This window comes from Pogoniulus pusillus, chromosome 42, assembly GCF_015220805.1.
Source record: "Pogoniulus pusillus isolate bPogPus1 chromosome 42, bPogPus1.pri, whole genome shotgun sequence".
Taxonomy (NCBI): Eukaryota; Metazoa; Chordata; class Aves; order Piciformes; family Lybiidae; genus Pogoniulus; species Pogoniulus pusillus.
In genome coordinates this window covers 4,623,242-4,642,104 of record NC_087305.1, presented here as the reverse complement: position 1 = coordinate 4,642,104, position 18,863 = coordinate 4,623,242, and the positions used below count along the sequence as shown (strand labels likewise).

At 57.3% G+C, this 18,863-nt stretch overlaps 1 protein-coding gene across 1 annotated transcript in view; it reads left to right on the top strand.

Moving 5' to 3' along the window:
• SNRPG (small nuclear ribonucleoprotein polypeptide G) overlaps nt 1-18,863 on the top strand; it is a 322,953-nt gene that overhangs the window by 63,288 nt on the left and 240,802 nt on the right. The window lies entirely within an intron of this gene.

Here is an 18,863-nt window from a genome sequence, read left to right as displayed (position 1 = left end):
CCTCCCCCCCCCCCCACCCCAACCCCCGCACCCCTTCCCCTCCCCAGCCGATTAAAAGTACCTGCCCGACAGCAGCAACGACCCCGAAGTTAAGCTGCAGAGCGGCGCTGGGGTGGGGTGAAAGGGGCGGCGAAGGACGGACGGACGGACGGACGGACGGGCGACTTCCTACGGCTGGTTGAGCTCAAGGAAATGACGAGGCAGCCTCCAACCTACCCCACCCGAAAAGACCCCACCAACCACCCCCCCCCAAACCCAACCAAACCCAACCAAACCCAACCACCTGCCCTTTCGGCCCCGACGTTTCCCCATCCCTTTCAGCAGCCGTCCCAGGCTGCCAGCAGCAGGGGCAAGGGGCAGCTCTTGTGCCGCACGTACGACGGAGGTTGGCATCGGCCCTGAGGTTAGGGACCCCTCCCAACAGCAGGGCTCACCCACACACCACACCCCCACCCCCACCCCCCCATAAAAAAACCCAACCCCCAATTCAGCTGGGAGGATGCAAGCTGCGTGCGTGCAGGCAGGAGGCATCACCTCTGCGCCTGCCAAGCCCCGGGTGCCACCTCACGTAGGCAGATGCAAATCGCCCACTTGCTGCCCAAACCTCACTCAGCTCCTCACGGCTCTGCCTTCCTCACCTGCTCCTCACCTTCAGCAAGCTCTCACGCTTCAAATTTCACCCACCCCCCACCCCCCCACCCCCCTCCCCAGGTCTTGCTTTTTTACTGCTCGAGATAAAACCAGCTCCGTGGATATTGCTGCTTTTTTAGCTGCTTGGTGGTTTTCTTCCCCTCCACCTCCTCCTCCTCCTCCTCCCCTCCCTCTTCAATCCCCTCCTGTTTCTTTGGATTTCATAACGGGAGGAGGCAGCCTAATGCTTGATTTAATCTTCGTTTTAATAGGCAGATAATGAGGATTAGCACGCTGGAGAACTGATTATCCTGTACACCAGAGACGATTTAAGGCTCGGGGTGTTTCAAGGATGAAAGTCAAAGCAGGAGTATTAAGCCTTAGAGCTGAAAGGGGCTGGGGAAGGTGCTGGCAGAGAGGAGATTGAGAGATAAAGAAGTTACAAGTTCCTGCAGCTGAGGAGAAGTCAAAAGATTGAGCTATCAGGTATTGCTGATGGGAGACGAGATAGCTGCTCCTGCAGACTAAGCTGGGCTGGCTCCCACTCAGCCAGCCCCCACCAGCTCCTCTGTCCCAGGCAAAAGTCTCCCCCTGTGATGCCAGGCAAGGAAAAGCAGCTGGGAACAGCCTCAGAGCTCCATCCACCTGCAGAAGTTCTGCTGGGATGAGCAAGGTCTACAAACCTCAGTTTAGTCTGGAGAAGAGAAGGCTGAGAGGGGATCTGCTCCCCTGAGAGGTGGGTGGCAAGATCATGGAATCAATCAAGCAGGGTGGCAGAGAGCTCCAAGCTCACCCAGCCCAACCCAGCCCCCAGCCCTGCCCAACCAACCAGACCATGGCACTCAGTGCCCCAGCCAGGCTTGGCTGCAACACCTCCAGCCATGGGCACTGCACCACCTCCCTGGGCAGCCCATTCCAGTGCCAATCACTCTCTCTGCCAGGAGCTTCCTCCTCACCTCCAGCCTCAACCTGCCCTGACACAGCTTCAGCCTCTGGCCCCTTCTTCTGGCCCTGCCTGCCTGGCAGCAGAGCCCAACCCCACCTGGCTACAGCCTCCCTGCAGGCAGCTGCAGGCAGCAATCAGCTCTGCCTTGAGCCTCCTCTGCTGCAGGCTGCACCCCCCCAGCTCCCTCAGCCTCTCCTCACAGGGCTGTGCTCCAGGCCCCTCTCCAGCTCTATCACCCTGAGGTGCCAGGCTCTTTGTGGCAGTGCCTAGTGACAGGACGAGGGGCAGGGGGTACAAAGTGGAACCTGAAGAGTTCAACCTCAATGTGAGGAGAAGCTCACTTGCTGTGAGGGTGCTGAAGCCTGTGGAGCAGGCTGCCCAGAGAGCTTTTGTGGGGTCTCCTTCTCTGGACTCTCTCAAGCCCCACCTGGGTGTGTTCCTGAGTGCCCTGCCCTGGGTGATGCTGCTCTGGCAGGGGAGGTTGGAGTGGAGGATCTCTGGAGGTCCTTTCCAACCCCAACCATTGTGTGGCTGTTTTGGATGTGCAACAACCCTGCAGGCTGGGGGGTGGCTGAGTTGAGAAGTCAATAAGGAAGCAATCAAAGGAAAAGAGAAGTAGCCTCTTCCTTAGTGGAGCTCCAGAGATGGTGCCCCCTGCCTTAACCTCGGTCCTGTCCTTTCCTGCCTTGCTTTGACAGCTCAGCCTGTGCCAAGGGGAACACTCTGGCTCCTCACTCCCATTCCTCCCCAGAAGGAGCTGACAGCTCCCTTGGGGTTGGCATATTTGATGTCAGGCTTCGATTGGAACAGGAACAGGAGCAAGGTTGTACACCTGCCTTGGGGGTAGGGGTGGGGGAGGGTGTCAAAACAACAGCTGTGCCAGATGTTCCCAGAGCAGCCAAAGGGCCCTGAACCAGGAGAGTTTCGTGTTTCAGCTCCGTGGTGTGAGGCAGAGCCAAGACAGCCCAAAGCAGCAGCCCCAGCACAAGCACTGTGGTTTCTCCACTGCAGAGGACCAGTCCAGTTTGCAAGTGAGGATAATCCCCTAGGATTTGATTCTGATTCAATCAAAAGCAACTCTGGCATCAGCTTCAATGGGGGGGGGATGAATCACTTGGCCATCCCTGAGCCCCGTTTGGAGTGCAAGCATTGCCTTTGCCACAGCATGGACTTGCAGGCTCCAAGCCTGATTCCTCCACCCCTTCCTCACCCCCCCAAGGTGAACATTCCTATTGTTCTCTCTTAATGTTTCTGTCCTGACTGCAAGTCGTTTTGCAAAGCCAAACAGGTTGTCCTGATCCCCCTGAGCATGTCTGCAGCCTGATTTCAGGCTGAGGGTGAGGAAAAATTAGCAGCCAGTAGCTCCTGGAGGTTTTCTGCTCTGTCCTTGTGAGACCTCACCTCCACTGCTGCCTCCAGTTCTGCTGTGCCCAGTAGAAAATGGACAAAGAGCTGCTGGAGGGAGGCTGAAGTCTGAAGAAGTGAATGAGAAGCTCCTCAGCAGCCAGCAGTGACCTCCTGCAGCCCTGAAGGAAGAGCCTTGGGGGTGTTGGGTGCTGAGCAGCTCCTCAGGAGCCAGCAGTGCCCTCCTGCAGCCCTGAAGGAAGAGCCTTGGGGGTGTTGGGTGCTGAGCAGCTCCCCAGCAGCCAGCAGTGCCCTCCTGCAGCCCTGAAGGAAGAGCCTTGGGGGTGTTGGGTGCTGAGCAGCTCCCCAGCAGCCAGCAGTGCCCTCCTGCAGCCCAGCAGGCAGCTGTGTGCTGGCTGCAGGCAGAGCAGTGTGGGCAGCAGGGCAGGAGAGGGGATTGTGCCCCTGGGCTCTGCTCTGCTCAGACCTCACCTCCAGTCCTGCCTCCTGTCCCCAGCAGGAGGAGGACTCAGAGCTGCTGGAGGGAGGTCAGAGGAGGCCACAAAGATGCTGCCAGGGCTGGAGCAGCTCTGCTGTGAGCACAGGCTGAGGGAGCTGGGGGGGTGCAGCCTGGAGAAGGCTCCAGGGGGACCTCAGAGCTGCTGCCAAGAGCTGAAGGGATCCTGCAGGGAGGCTGCAGAGAGACTTTTGCTGAGGGTGCCCAGCTTTGGAAAACACGGAGAGGAGAGGAGAGGAGAGGAGAGGAGAGGAGAGGAGAGGAGAGGAGAGGAGAGGAGAGGAGAGGAGAGGAGAGGAGAGGAGAGGAGAGGAGAGGAGAGGAGAGGAGAGGAGAGGAGAGGAGAGGAGAGGAGAGGAGAGGGAACCTGAAGCCGATCCTCCCCACTCGCCTTGTGCTCAGCTGCTCCCTGGCTGGAAGCTGTCGGGAGGGCAGCGACCCCCACCCCTACCACCACCACCACCATTGTGTAACTCGAGCTGTGCCCACCTTGCAGCCCCCTCCCCAGCACCAGGACCCCTCCATTCGCTTCGCTCGGCTCGGGAGGGACGGACGTGAGCAACTGCATCCCCTCGGGACTTAGCCACGCTCCGCTGCCTCGGCTGCTGCCCCCAGCCCCAGCTCCGCCGCACTCCTGCGCTCCCACGGCCGCAGCCTGCGCAGGGCTCCTCCGCTGCGCTCGGCGGCTCCTGGCATCGTCAGGCTCGGAACAAAGCTCTCCGGCGCCCAACATCCACCCAGCCCCGCCGCGGCTGCCAAACCCTGTCCCCAGGTGCCACGGCCACAGGTGGCTGAACGGCTCCCAGGGACGGGCACTGCTCCACCGCCTCCCCGCGCAGCCTCTGCCAATCCCTGCCTGCGCTGGCAGCAAAGAGGTTTTTCCTGCTCTCCGACCTCACCCTCCCCTGGCACCACTTGGGGAGGTTTCCTCTGGTTCTATCACTTGATCCTCGGGAGGAGAGCCCAACCCTCACCTCACTGCAACCTCCTGGCAGGGAGTTGTGGAGAGCAATGAGGTCTTCCTTCAGCCTCTTCTTCTTCTTCGAGGTGAACGATGCCAGGTCCTGTGGCATCTCCCGAGGGATCTTAACTCTGCCACCACGCAGAAGGGATGGGAAGTTAAGTCCCAGTTCTGTGCTCCACACTTCAAGGGGGGTGGGGAAGGGCTGGAGACAGTCCAGGGCAGACTCCAATGGTGTCCTGGGGGGCACAAAGAAGAATGTGGGTAGCAGTTCAAGGGAGGTTGTCCTGCCCCTCTACTCTGCCCTGGTGAAGCCACAGCTGCACTCTTGGCTCCAGTTCTGGGCCCCCCAGATCAAGAGGGACAGGAAAGTGCTGGAAAGAGTCCAGGACAGGCTGGGCAGATGCTGAGGGGCCTGGAGCAGCTCTGGCAGGAGCAAAGGCTGAGAGCCCTGGGGCTGAGAGCCTGCAGGAGAGCAGCCCCAGAGGAGATCTAAAGGTGGGGAGGGCAAGAGGATAGGGCTGAGATCTTCTCAGTGGTGCCCAGAGCCAGGACAAGTGGCAGTGGACACAAACTGGAACCCAGGAGGTTCCAACTGAGCAGGAGAAACCTCTTTGATGTCAGGGTGCTGGAGGGCTGGAGCAGGCTGCCCAGAGAGGTTGTGGAGTCTCCTTGTGTGGAGAGCTTCCAACCCCCCCTGGGCATTGTGCTGCTGGGCAAGCTGCTGGGGGTCACAGGATCACAGAATGTCAGGTGCTGGAAGGGACCCAAAGAGATCATAGAATGGTCTAGGTTGGAAGGGACCTCAAGGATCATCCAGCTCCAACCCTCCCACTAGAAGAAGTCTCACTCATGGCCTCATCCAACCTGGTGCTGAACACCCTGCAGGGAGGTTGTGGAGCACAGAAGCACCCAATGTGATCTTTGATCACATTGGGTGCTTCTGTGCTCCACAACCTCCCTGGGCAACCTGTGCCAGGCTCTCACCACCCTCACTTCTTCCTCACATCCACTTCCAATCTCCCCTCTGCCACTCCAAACCCATTCCTCCTCCTCCTGCCATTCCCACACCTTCTCAACAGTCCCTCCCCAGCCCTCCTGCAGCCCCCTTCAGACCCTGCCAGGCCACTCCAAGCTCTCCTGGAAGCCTTCTCCTCTGCAGGCTGCACAGCCCCAACTCTCTCAGCCTGTGCTCAGAGCAGAGCTGCTGCAGCCCTCTCAGCATCTCCTCTGGGCTGGCTCCAACCCTTCCATGTCCTGCTTGTGCTGGGGGCTGCAGAGCTGCACACAGGACCCCAGGTGGGGTCATCTGCTCCAATCTCCCTGCTGTGGGCAGGGACACTTCTGTTGCAGCTGTTGCCTTTAGCTGCATTTGAGTTAATTGGACATAGAAGTGGAGGTTCTGTGCCACACAAATTACTCACATCACACACTTTGATTTTTGGGGGGTGGGACCTTGGTGCCTCTTCAGTATCTCTCTGCTGGGCTTGGGTTTTGTGCCTTGTAAATGCAAAGCAGGATGAAAAAGTGATTCCTTGCTAATAACCCAGCATCATTCCTAATCCTGTGCTCTGAATCCTGCCTGCCTTTGCAGTGGGATTTGGCTGAAACCCAAATGTGCATCCCCACAGCTCAGACACAGCAAAGGACTCTCAGCACTCAGTGTTCTGCTGCCTTGACCTGATCCAGGCAGTGCAAAGAGTCAGATATAGAATCATAGAATGGTTTAGGTTGGAAGGGAACTCAAAGATCATCTAATTCCAACCCCCCCCCCCTGCCATAAGCAGGGACATTTCCCACTAGAACAGGTCACTCAAGGACTCATCCAGCCTGGTCCTGAACACTTCCAGGGAGGGAGCATCCAAAATCTCCATGGGCAAGGTGAAAGAGTCCTTCAAAGGCACAGCTGTAACAGGCTGACAGCTTCACTCCACCTAACCAAGCATGGAGTCACAGTCAGGGTGCTGAGACCCTGGCACAGGTTGAGGGTGCTGAGACTCTGGCACAGATCGAGGGTGCTGAGACCCTGGCACAGGTTGAGGGTGCTAAGACCCTGGCACAAGTTGAGGGTGCTGAGACTCTGGCACAGGTTGAGGGTGGTGAGACCCTGGCACAGGTTGAGGGTGGTGAGACCCTGGCATAGGTTGAGGGTGGTGAGACCCTGTCATAGGTTGAGGGTATTGAGACATTGGCACAGGATGAGGGTGCTGAGACTCTGGCACAGGTTGAGGGTGGTGAGACCCTGGCATAGGTTGAGGGTGGTGAGACACTGGCACAGGTTGAGGGTGCTGAGACTCTGGCACAGGTTGAAGGTGGTGAGACACTGGCACAGGTTGAAGGTGGTGAGACTCTGGCACAGGTTGAAGGTGGTGAGACACTGGCACAGGTTGAGGGTATTGAGACCCTGGCACAGGATGAGGATGCTGAGACCCTGGCACAGGATGAGGATGCTGAGACCCTGGCACAGGTTGAGGGTGCTGAGACCCTGGCCCATGGTGGCATTGGGTTGCTGTTGGACTGGATGAGTTCAAAGCCTTTCCCAACTCAATTGTACCACTCTATGACTCAATCCCATAGTGGGTCTGGAGGGGCTCTGAGTTAAGACCTTCACTCAAGGCCTTCCCCTCACCTTCATGCAACTCCCACCCCAATGCTCTTTGCCTCACAGGCACCCCCAGGACCCCTCCATGCCTGCACATGCAGCAAGTGCTTAGAATCACAGAGCCAAGCAGCCTGGCAGAGAGCTCCAAGCTCCCCCAGCCCAGCCTAGCCCCCAGCCCAGCCTAGCCCCCAGCCCAGCCTAGCCCCCAGCCCTTGGCAATTCAGAGGTCTTTGTTTCCCTCCCCTCCCTGAGCAGAACCTTGCTTGCTCCTGAACCATCATGAGGAAAGAATGAATCTCCTCGTGGATGCTCTCACCACTACCCTAACCAGACTTCATCTCCTCACTGGAGGATCTGTGACTCGTTATGGTAATAAATAAGGAGGGGGAGAGATGGAGGAAGGAGGAGGGAGGTGGGGGGGGGAAACAACTCAAACCACAAACCAAACAAACCCCAAATGAACAACTCTTGCAAAACAAATTCCAGTAACTATTGGCTGGAAAACTCTTCTCAAGAGCAGGGCAAGAAGCCTGCCACGAGGAGCCTTTGGGGTTGCCTTTCTTCTTCTCCTCCCTCCTGCAGGCTGAGCAGCACCTTGCAGGCTGATTCCTTGCTTGCCTTCTAAGCACACTTAAAGCTGAGCTCCCTCCCACCCCCCCAAGCTGAGCAAGGGACACCTTACTTTGGAGGTGTTAAGGTTTTTTGGGGGGGGGGGGGAGTTTGTTTTGGCTAGCAGTGGGATGATTGCAAAGCTCCTTCCACAGCGCACAGACAAGGGGAGGGGATGAGGAGGAGGAGGAGGAGGAGGGGGAAAGAAAAGCAAATTCATGATTCATGAAGGCCTCTGGCCCTGGCTCTGGCAGAGAAATGCTTGGCAGCTCTGGAGAATAGCTGAGTTTATTTTAACCTTTAAGAATGACACCAATTTCACAGCTGTTAGTGCTGGGTGGCTCCCACGCTTGCCAATGCAAATTGCACACCCAGGGCCTGATGCATCTTGATGAGGGGGAGGGTGGGGGGGAGGTTGGGGAGGGTATGGGGTGGAAGGGGTTTGGTGGTGAGGCAGAATCTCCATATTCATGTGCCAGAGCTTTGTTCTCAAGGGTTTAATTTTCTGCTTTAATGAGAGATTCTCTGTCTGGTGAAGGCAAAACCTCTGCGAGGAGCTGCTGAGAGATTTGCTAATGTCATCAAGAGCAGGGGGGGGGAGGGAGGGAGTTGAGCCACAGCAGCAGTAAGTTTGCAGAGGACACCAAGCTAGGAGCAGCTGGGGAGATGCTGGAGGGTAGGAGAGACCTGCAGAGGGACCTGGCCAGGCTGCATGGGTGGGCAGAGGCCAAGGGGATGAGACTGAACAAGGCCCCCCCCCAGCTCCCTCAGCCTCTCCTCACAGGGCTGTGCTCCAGGCCCCTCCCCAGCCTTGCTGCCCTGCTCTGGGCACCTTCCAGCACCTCAACATCTCTCTGCAGTGGAGGAGCCCAGACCTGGACACAGCACTGCAGGGGTGGCCTGAGCAGTGCTGAGCACAGGGGCAGAAGCAGCTCCCTTGTCCTGCTGCCCACACTGCTCCTGAGCCAGCCCAGGATGCCATTGGCTCTGCTGCCCACCTGGGCACTGCTGCCTCCTCTGCAGCTCCTCTCTGCCAGCACCCCCAGGGCCCTCTCTGCCTGCCTGCTCTCAGCCACTCTGGGCCCCCCCTCCCCTGCCAAAAGCAGGATGCCCCAGGGTAGGCTGCACAGGAATGCATCCAGGTGAGGGTTGAAAGTCTCCAGAGCAGCAGACTCCACAACCCCACCCTGGGCAGCCTGCTCCAGGGCTCTGCCACCCTCACCGTGAGGAAATCTCACCTCGTATTGAGGCGAAACCTTCTGTGTTGAGGTTTGCATCCATTGGTCCTTGGCTTACTGCTGAGCACCACCACCTGGAGCTGGACACCCACACCTCAGGGCAGTCTAAGTGGACTTTTTTATCCACTCTTCAAGAGCAATGAAGGCTCAGAGGATGGCAGGGGTTGGAAGGGACTCAAAGAGATCATCCTGCCAGAGCAGGACCATCCAACCCAGCTCAGGGCACACAGGAGCACAACCAGACAGGCCTGGAAAGGCTCCACAGAAGGAGACTCCACAACCTGTGCCAGTGCTCTGGGACCCTTCCAGTCAAGACAGCATCTCAGGATGTCAGGGGCTGGAAGGGAAGTCTCTAGAGAGACTTCCAGCACCACTCCCAGCACCCAGCACCTCACTTTTCTCCTTCTGAATCAGCTCTGGGAAAACAGAGACTCACTAAATGGGACAATCAATTTCCATGGGAGATAAGAGCCAGGCCAGCAGAGCCTTATCTCCAGAGACAACAATCCCTTTGTAGTCCTGAGTGAAGATTTGCCTTCCAGATTGTGGCTGCATCAGATGGGAAATCAAACCAGAGCAGCCACAAATTGATTGTCTCCTCTCATTGTCACTTCTCTGCTGTGCAGAGCATCTCAGAGGCTTTCTGGGACCTGGGAGCTTTGCTCTGCATCACAGCACCACAGAGTGCCAGGGGCTGGAAGGGACCTCCAAAGCTCAGCCAGGTCCAACCACCCCCTGCCAGAGCAGGAGCACCCAGAGCAGAGCACACAGCAGCACAGCCAGGCAGGGGGGGAAGGTCTCCAGAGGGGGAGGCTCCACAGCCCCCCTGGGCAGCCTGTGCCAGGCTTCTGGAACCCTCACAGGGAAAAATTCCTCCTCATGGGTAAATGAAGCTTCCTCTGCCTCAGCTCCCACCCTTGCCCCTTGGCCTGGCACTGGCATCCCCCAGCAGAGCCTGGCTGCAGCCTCCTGCCACTCACCTGCACACACTGAGAACCATTGCTGAGGTCACCTCTCAGCTCCTCTGCTCCCAGCTCCCAGCCCCAGCTCCCTCAGGCTCTGCTCCTCACAGAGCTCTTCCATTCCCTGCAGCATCTCTGAGGCTCTGTGCTGGGCTCTCTCCAGCAGTTCTGTGTCCCTCTTCAGCTGGGGGGGCCCAGAACTGGACACAGCACAGCAGATGTGGCCTCAGCAGTGCAGAGCAGAGGGGCAGGAGAACCTCTCTGGACCTACTCCCCACAACCCTTCTGACCCACCCCAGGCTGGCATTGCCCCTCCTGGGCACCAGAGCACACTGCTGGCTCCTGCTCACCCTCCCACCCACCAGGACCCCTAAATCCTTCTCCCTTTGCTGCCTTCCAAGAGGTCTCCAAGCCATGCTGGAGGAGTTCATGGATTCATAGAATGGGTTGGGAGGGATCTGAAGGATCATCCAGCTCCAGCCCCCCTGGCATTTAGCTGGGGCTTCCCCTTCACATCTGCCAGCACAGCCCAGCAGCTCTGTCCAGCACCTGCAACCTGCACACCAAGGGGCATTTACTGGAGGACTCCATGGGCTTAGCTCACAGTGATTGTCTGCTCTGCTCAGACCTCACCCCCAGCCCTGCCTCCAGCACTGCCATCCCCAGCAGGAGGACACAGAAGCTGCTGGAGGGAGGTCACAAAGATGCTGCCAGGGCTGGAGCAGCTCTGCTGTGAGCACAGGCTGAGGGAGCTGGAGGAGAGAAGGCTCCAGGGGGACCTCAGAACTGCTGCCAGGAGCTGAAGGGATCCTGCAGGAAGGCTGCAGAGAGACTTCTGCTGAGGGGGCCCAGAGCCAGGCCAGGAGATCTGACCAGTGCCTGTAAACTGCTGAGGGGTGGGTGGCAGGGTGATGGTGCCAGGATCTTTTGGATCTGAGCCCAATATTCCCTGCCCTAACCATGCTAAGGGCAAGGCTTTGACATCTCCAGCCTTGGAGATTGCTGTAGCCAAGGAATTAGCCACTGGGGCTACAGGACCTGGCTGGTGCAGACCATCCCAGATCCACCTGCAACCCAGAGACAGGACAGGGATCAATGGGTACAAGCTGGAAGCCAGGAGGTTCCACCTGAAGATGAGGAGAAACCTGTTTGGAGGCCTGGAGCAGGCTGCCCAGAGAGGTTGTGAAGTCTCCTTCTCTGGAGTCTTCCAAGCCCCACTTGGGTATGCTCCTGAGTGCCCTGCCCTGGGTGATGCTGCACTGGCAGGGGGCTTGGACTGGAGCTCCAGTCCAACCTCTATCCCTCTGTGCTTCTATGCTCCCTGTGGCTGTGTGAGGCTCTACCAGAGAGGCAGAGCTGTCAGAAACTCAACCCTAAGCCCCACTCCAAGCCTGCAGCCTCTGCTCACCCCTCCCTGGGCAGCAGCAGCAGAGTGCAAGAGAGCAGCAGGGGGGAAGGGAGATGTCCAATGCCCCACTTGTGGGAAAAGCTCCAACTGCACTGAACAATTGCCCACAAGAGCCAGGGCTGTGGGAAAGCAGACTCCCTTAATCCCTGTGCTCAAGGAAATGCTCATTCCTACCCTGAGGAAGGGGCCTGCTTCCTGCCAGCTGCAGGATTTGGGTGGGTGTCTCCAGCCTCCCCCTCCCAACACACACACACACAAGCTCAGGACCCCCAGAAGTACCACAGCAGCCTCCAGCCACTCAGGAAGGGTTCATGGAGGAGCTAAATATTTCAGACCTGGCTGGATGAGCTGCAGGAGTAATTTGAAGCTTAAGCCCTTGTGATATTTAAAACCTTGGCTGGAGAGAGCCTGGGAAAAGTGGGAGCCAACCTGTGCTGCTCAGCAAGCTGGGCTGAGGGAGGGGGAGAGGCTTTGCCATCCCTTTTTAATCCTCCTTCTGCTAACTTTTGGGCCAGTTTCTTTGGAAATTCCCACTCTGGACCCAAATATTCCCTGTCCTAACCATGCTAGGGGCAAGGCTTTGACATCTCCAGCCTTGGAGCTTGCTGCAGCCAAGGAATTGCCTACTGAGGCTACAGGATCTGGTTGGTGCAGAGCATCCCAGAGCCATTTGCTCCACAGCAACCCAAGCAAAAAGCCAAGGCAAAGAGTTTGCCAAAGCAGTCTTGGGGCAGGAAGGTTCTGGTTTCACAGCTGAGGTTGTCTCCTCTCCTGGAGGACTTCTGATGGGGTATGAGAACTATCTGCAGGTAGCACCTGGAGGGGTTACAGAGCTGTGCTGGAAGCTTCCTGCTTCCCAGAGAGGATTCCTGAGAGACAAAGGGACCTGGAATCACAGCATCAAAGGGTGATAGGGGTTGGGAGGGGGCCAAGGAGATGATAGGATCATGGAAGCAGTCAGGGTTGGAAGGGACCACAAGGAGCAGCCAGTCCCAACCCCCCCTGCCATGCCCAAGGACACCTCACACCAGAGCAGGCTGCACACAGCCTCAGCCAGCCTGGCCTCAAACACCTCCAGGGATGAGGCTTCCACCACCTCCCTGGGCAGCCCCTGCCAGGCTCTCACCAGCCTCCTGCTGAACAACTTCTTCCTCACCTCCAGTCTGAACCTACTCATCTCCAGCTCATCCAGTCCAAGCCCCCTGCCACAGCAGGACCACACAATCAGCTCAGGGCACACAGAACACATCCAGACAGGCCTGGAGAGGCTCCACACAAGGAGACTCCACAACCTCTCTGGGCAGCCTGTGCCAGGCTCTGGGACCCTTCCAGCCAAAAAGTTGCCCTTGTGCTGAGCTGCAACCTCCTGTGCTGCAGCTTCCATCCACTGCTGCTGCTCCTGTCCCAGGGGGCAGTGAGCAGAGCCTGTCCCCCCCTCCTGACCCCCAGCCCTCAGAGAGTTCCAGACATTGATTCAATCCCCTCTCAGTCTTCTCTTCTGCAGCCTAAGCAGCCCCAGGGCCCTCAGCCTCTCCTCCCCAGGCACTGCTCCACTCCCCTCCTCATCCTCACAGCCCTCCTCATAGTAAGTGGAAATTGTTTAGAACTTGTCACAGACTCCCAGAACCCAGCATGGTGAGGTTGGGAGGAAGCTCTGGAGCTCAGCCAGGCCAAGCCCCCCCTGACCCAGCAGGGCACCCCCAGCAGCTTGCCCAGCAGCACAGTGCCCAGGGGGGGTTGGCAGCTCTGCACACAAGGAGGCTCCACAGCCTCTCTGGGCAGCCTGCTCCAGGCCTCAGCACCCTCACAACAAACAACTTTCTCCTCCTCTTCACATCCAACCTCCTGGGGTCCACTCTGTGCCCACTGCCCCTTGGCCTGGCACTGGGCACCACTCAGCAGAGCCTGGCCCCAGCCTCTTGCCCCCCACAGCTCCTTCAGCTCTTGCTCAGCACTGCTCAGATGCCCTCTGGGGCTGCTCTCCTGCAGGCTCTCAGCCCCAGGGCTCAGCCTTTGCTGCTGCCAGAGCTGCTCCAGGCCCCTCAGCATCTGCCCAGCCTGCCCTGGACTCTCTGCAGCCCTTCCCTGTCCCTCTGCCCCTGGGCAGCACAGACCTGGACCCCATACTCCAGCTGTGACCTCAGCAGAGCAAAGCAGAGAGCAAGGAGAACCCCCGGGACCTGCTGGGTCATGCATCCCCAAAATGGCTTTTTCCCCCCAAGGATCTCACTTGGAAATGCTCCCCATGGCCCAGACCCCCTCCTAAAGCTGTCAGATGAAGGCTGGACAATGCCCAGCACCTAAGAGCTGCCTCACAGAGGCACAAGCAGCTCCTTCCAGAGCCCATCTGACAGACACTGAATTCTTCCCCCTGGGTCAGGTCCCAATGTGGGGCTCCTCCTGCAGCCCCCCCCAGCACATCCAAGGGTAAGGAACAATAGTGGAAGGGATGTGGTAGGGGAAATCAAGGCAGGAAGCATTTGGGAGTGCTTCCAGCTCTAAAAATAGCCCCTGGAGTTTTGGTTATTTTCGTGTCCAGTGCCAGCAGGCAGCTCCCAGCAGCAAATCTGCAGACTCATTCCCTCCACACCAGCTCTGCTCCTCAGCAAGGAGTGGAAGTGCACATTTGGGCAAGGATGTGGAGCTGTTCAGCTCCCCTTGCTGCTGGCAGCCACTGAGAAGCCCCTAAAGAGAGGCACAAAAATCCCATCTCGATTTGGAGAGCCCTGGGCTGAGAACAGCCTGAGACAGCTCCACTCCAGGACCCCCTCACCCCCCCAACTCCAAGCTCTCAGGGAGCTCCTTTGCCTTCAACATGGCCTGAGCCCAGGGGCACCTTCAATTGAGTGTTACAAAAGCCCTCTGAGAACCTTCTTGAAGCTGCAAAGGACAAAAGCAAATGACCATTTGGAAGGGCAATCAGCACCGTGGCTGCGATGGAGCTATTTAGGGAGGAGATTAGCAGAGGGACTTCGGGGGAGCATCAGCTGGATGGTGGCTGGGAGTGAATCAGCAGCCTGGGGACCAACTGGGGACTGCCAAAAGGGGCAGATGGGGAGGGGAAGGCAGGCTGGAGCCTCAGCTAACAGTTAAAGACATCCCAGCCTGCTGGCCCAAACTGGTCAAAGCATTTGCCAGACTTGTGCCTGCCTTTCCCATCCCCCCCCCCCAGCAGCCTTTCAGCCTCAGCTTCCTCATTAGAGGCGGCTGAACAGAGCTGCACTTGTCACAGCTCTGCCTGCAGCAGCCCCAGCCCCCCCAGGCAGCTCTGCTGCCTTCCCCAGCTCAGCCAGAGGGGGATTTACCTGCAGGGCAGAAGCTTTCTTCTCCTTTTAGCCAGACAGGAGGTTTCCCCTTCGACTTAAGGAGAAATTTCTTTGCTGTGAAGGTGATGGAACACTGAGAAAAGTTAGCCAGGGAGGTCCTCTGCAGAGCTTCCAACCCCACCTGGCCACTGGCATCCTGGGCAAGCTGCTTTGGGTGTCCCTGCTGGAGCAAGGAGGCTGGAGGGGATGGTCAGAGAATCAGTCAGGGATGGAAGGGACCACAGGGAGCAGAATCAGGAATCAGGCAGGGATGGAAGGGACCAAAAGGAGCAGAGTCAGGAATCAGACAGGGATGGAAGGGACCACAAGGAGCAGAATCAGGAATCAGACAGGGATGGAAGGGACCAAAAGGAGCAGAATCAGAGAATCAGACAGGGATGGAAGGGAGCACAAGGAGCAGGCAGTGCCAACCCCTGCCATGCCCAGGGACACCCTACCCTAGAGCAGGCTGCACACAGCCTCAGCCAGCCTGGCCTCAAACACCTTCAGGGATAAGGCTTCCACCACCTCCCTGGGCAGCCCCTGCCAGGCTCTCACCACTCTCCTGCTCAACAACTTCTTCCTCACCTCCAGCCTCACTCTCCCCACCTCCACCTTTGCTCCATCCCCCCTAATCCTATCACTCCCTGACAGCCTCCAAAGTCCCTCCCCAGCTTCCTTGTACCCTCCTTAAGTCACTGAAAGGCAGGACACGGCCCATGGAGGTGAAGAAGTTGCACTGAGGCAGGGCAGTGAGGTCTGCCAGGTGACCCCACCTCATGCCCATGTATGCTGGAGGCTGCCTGTGCAGGTTGGGGCTCTGAGAGGAGGCTGGGGTGAGCTGGGGGTTGCTCTCTTCTCCTTAGGAACAAGTGACAGGAGAAGATCAAATGGCCTCAAGCTGCACCAAGAGACATTCCAGCTTTGTTCCATTCCCCCCCAGTCCTGTCCCTGCCTGACATCTCCAGAGGTCCCTTCCCAACCCTCACTTCTGTGATTCTAGGATCTTCTCTGGGAGGGTGAGGAGGATGTCCACAGCCCAGCAGCAGTAAAGCATTGCCTCTTCTGCCAGGCAGGCAGGGCCAGCAGAAGGGGCCAGAGGCTGAAGCTGTGTCAGGGCAGGTTGAGGCTGGAGGTGAGGAGGAAGCTCCTGGCAGAGAGAGTGATTGGCACTGGAATGGGCTGCCCAGGGAGGTGGTGCAGTGCCCATGGCTGGAGGTGTTGCAGCCAAGGCTGGCTGGGGCACTGAGTGCCATGGTCTGGTTGGTTGGGCAGGGCTGGGGGCTGGGATGGGCTGAGTGAGCTTGGAGCTCTCTGCCACCCTGCTTGGTTCTATGATCCCTAGCACCTGTGGATGCCTCTAACCATGGGCCTTGGGCATGGGCTGGACATGGATGTCCTCAGCAGGAGGCAAAAGCTACAGCCTGGCATTGCCTGGCAGCCTCCTGCCTTGGGGAGCTGCACCCTGCACTCAGCCTTGTCCTGGGGCAAGGCATGGCAGAGGACAGCACAGAACCAGAGGACCTTCAGGTACTCCTGGAGCAAGCTACCAAGTGCCAGCAGCAGTCAGCAGCCTCACTGCTGTGAGTTGTCACTCAAGGAGAGGTCCTGAGCCCAGACCTGGTGGGGAAGCAGCAGCAGCAGCAGCAGCAGAGCAGGCTGTGGATATCTGCCTTGCACAAAGCTCCTCTTGCAACCCACCCTGGAGGTCTCTCTGGGTTCTGTGGGAGCCCCAAACAGTTGTCTGACAAATTCCTGGTGGACAAAGAAGACAAAGCTGGAACTCAAGCTATGTGCCAGGCTATTTGTGTTTGCTGCTTGCCACTTACCCCTGCAGTAAATGCTTCCTGTTTAAGCAGCAGAGGCTTTGAGCTCCACAGCCTGCCACAGGGTGCCCAGCAGCCCTGCTTGGAAGAGGCACACAGCTGCCTGCTGCCCTCCTTCTGCTGGGCACAGAGAATCATAGAATCATAGAATCAACCAGGTTGGAAGAGACCTCCAAGCTCATCCAGTCCAACCTATCCCCCAGCCCTATCCAATCCACTAGACCATGGCACTAAGTGCCCTTGAAGTTTGTTTTAGTTACAGTTATTATGTTTATAGTTATGAATTATGTTATGACCATGGTTACATTTTATTATTATATTTATAATGACAATGAAATATCAATCACAGCATTGTCATATTACATATTTTATATATAACACAATTATAGATTCGATAATAATGATGATCATAATTATCATGATAATAACAACTGCAATAATAATAGTAGTAGTAGTAGTAAATCTATACATTGCTCCAAAAGATTAAGCTGGTGAAGGGAAACTTGCACTGTGTCAAGGTAGCTGCAACAGAAATGCATGAACACTTTCATGCTTTGATGTCAAAGATCCTCAAAAGTACCTATGTTGGCAAATAAATACTCTTTTTTTTCCCTCTCTTGCTGTGTCTGTTCCTGCTGCAAATCCATTAATAAAAGGAGCACCTCTCACAGATTAGTGGCACCCAGAGCTGACTGAGGCAATGACAACTTTAGAAGTGAGAGCTCACAAGGAGAGAGCAGAAAATCTCCTTCTGCAGATGAAGAGGCTCCTGTTTGGGAGTCCTGAGTCACCAGAACTCTCTTTTCCCACCTCCCTGATCTGGAGTCCAAAGCAACCCAGCAACCCAGCAGGCAGAGCAGGAAGCTATGAGCTGTGCCTGGGCACAGAGGTGAGCCAAGAGCAGGACCTCTTTTTCCATCAGCTGGGTTATGCCACGAGCCTGAGAGTGATTGCAATTCCCTGCTCTGCCTATTTCATCCTGGGTCTGATCCAAGCTCCTAAGTGTCTTTAAATTACAGCAGGGCAAAGGAAGGAGCAGCAAAACCACCTCCAGAAACCTGAGAGCTGCTTAGCCCTGTTGTAAACCTGCCAGGAGAGCAGCTCACACACCAGGGGCACAAAAAGGCTTTCCCTGGTCAGGGTTTAGCTTGCCAGTGAGCACCTTTTCATCACCAGCCATCCGAAACCACAAGGCAGGAGCAGAGAAGCAGAGAGTCAAAGGGTTGGAAGGGCTCTGCAGAGTCCAACCAAGCTCTTTATAGTGAGGGTGGTGAGAGACTGGCACAGGATGAGGGTGGTGAGACCCTGGCACAGGTTTGCCCAGGGAGGTTGGGGAGCACAGAAGCACCCAATGTGATCAAAGATCACATTGGGTGCTTCTGTGCTCCACAACCTCCCTGGAGGTGTTCAGGACCAGGCTGGATGAGGCCTTGAGTGACCTGTTCTAGCAGGAGGTGTCCCTTGCAACTGGCTGAGCTTTGAGGTCCCTTCCAGCCTAACCCATTCGATGCTTCTGTGATCATCACACAATGGCTGCAGTTGGAAGGGACCTCCAGCTCTGCTCCATCCCCCCCCCACCCACTCCTGCCACTCCCTCACAGCCTCCAAAGTCCCTCCCCAGCTTTTTTGAAGCTCACTCACTTCAGATGCTGTAAGGCCACAAGAAGGTCCCCTGGGAGCCTCCTCTGCTCCAGCCTGCACAGCCCCAACTCTTTCAGGCTGTGCTCACAGCAGAGCTGCTGCAGCCTCTGAGCACCCTCCTGGCCCTGCTCTGGACACTCTCCAGCATCTCCACAGCCCTCTTGGCCCAGGGGCTCCAGAGCTGGATGCAGGACTCCAGGTGGGGTCTCAGCAGAGCAGAGCAGAGGGGCAGAATTCCCTCCCTGGCCCTGCTGGCCACACTGCTGCTGCTGCAGCCCAGGCTCTGCTTGGCTCTCTGGGCTGCAAGTGCTCACTGCTGGCTCCTGCTGAGCTTCTCCTCCAGCAGCACCCCCAAGTGCCTCTCCTTAGGGCTGCTCTGCAGCCTGGCACTGCCCAGCCTGGAGTTGTGCTTGGCATTGCCCCGACCCAGCTGCAGGACCTTGCCCTTGGTCTTGTTGAAGCTCCTGAGCTTGGCTTGTGCCCACCTCTGCAGCCTGATCCAGTGTGAGGTGTCCCTGGGCATGGCAGGGAGGTTGGAACTGGCTGCTCCTTGTGGTCCCTTCCAACCCTGCCTGATTCTATGCTCCTAGGACTCTATGAAACAGCCTCAGTTGTACCAGGGGAGGTTTAGGTTGGATATTAGGAGAAACTTCTTCACTGAAATGAAGAAGTCTCAAAGACTTCAAAGTCTTCTCCAAGCCTGCCTAGGGGAGGTGGTGGAATCCCCAGCCCTGGAGGGGTTTCAAAGCCCCAGAGCTGTGGTGCTGAGGGCTATGCTGTAGGCACAGCCTTGGTAGGGTTAGAGAATGGTTGGGCTGGATGATCTGGAAGGGCTTTTTTAACTGAAGTGGCTCCATGCTCCTCTGCTTGGTGC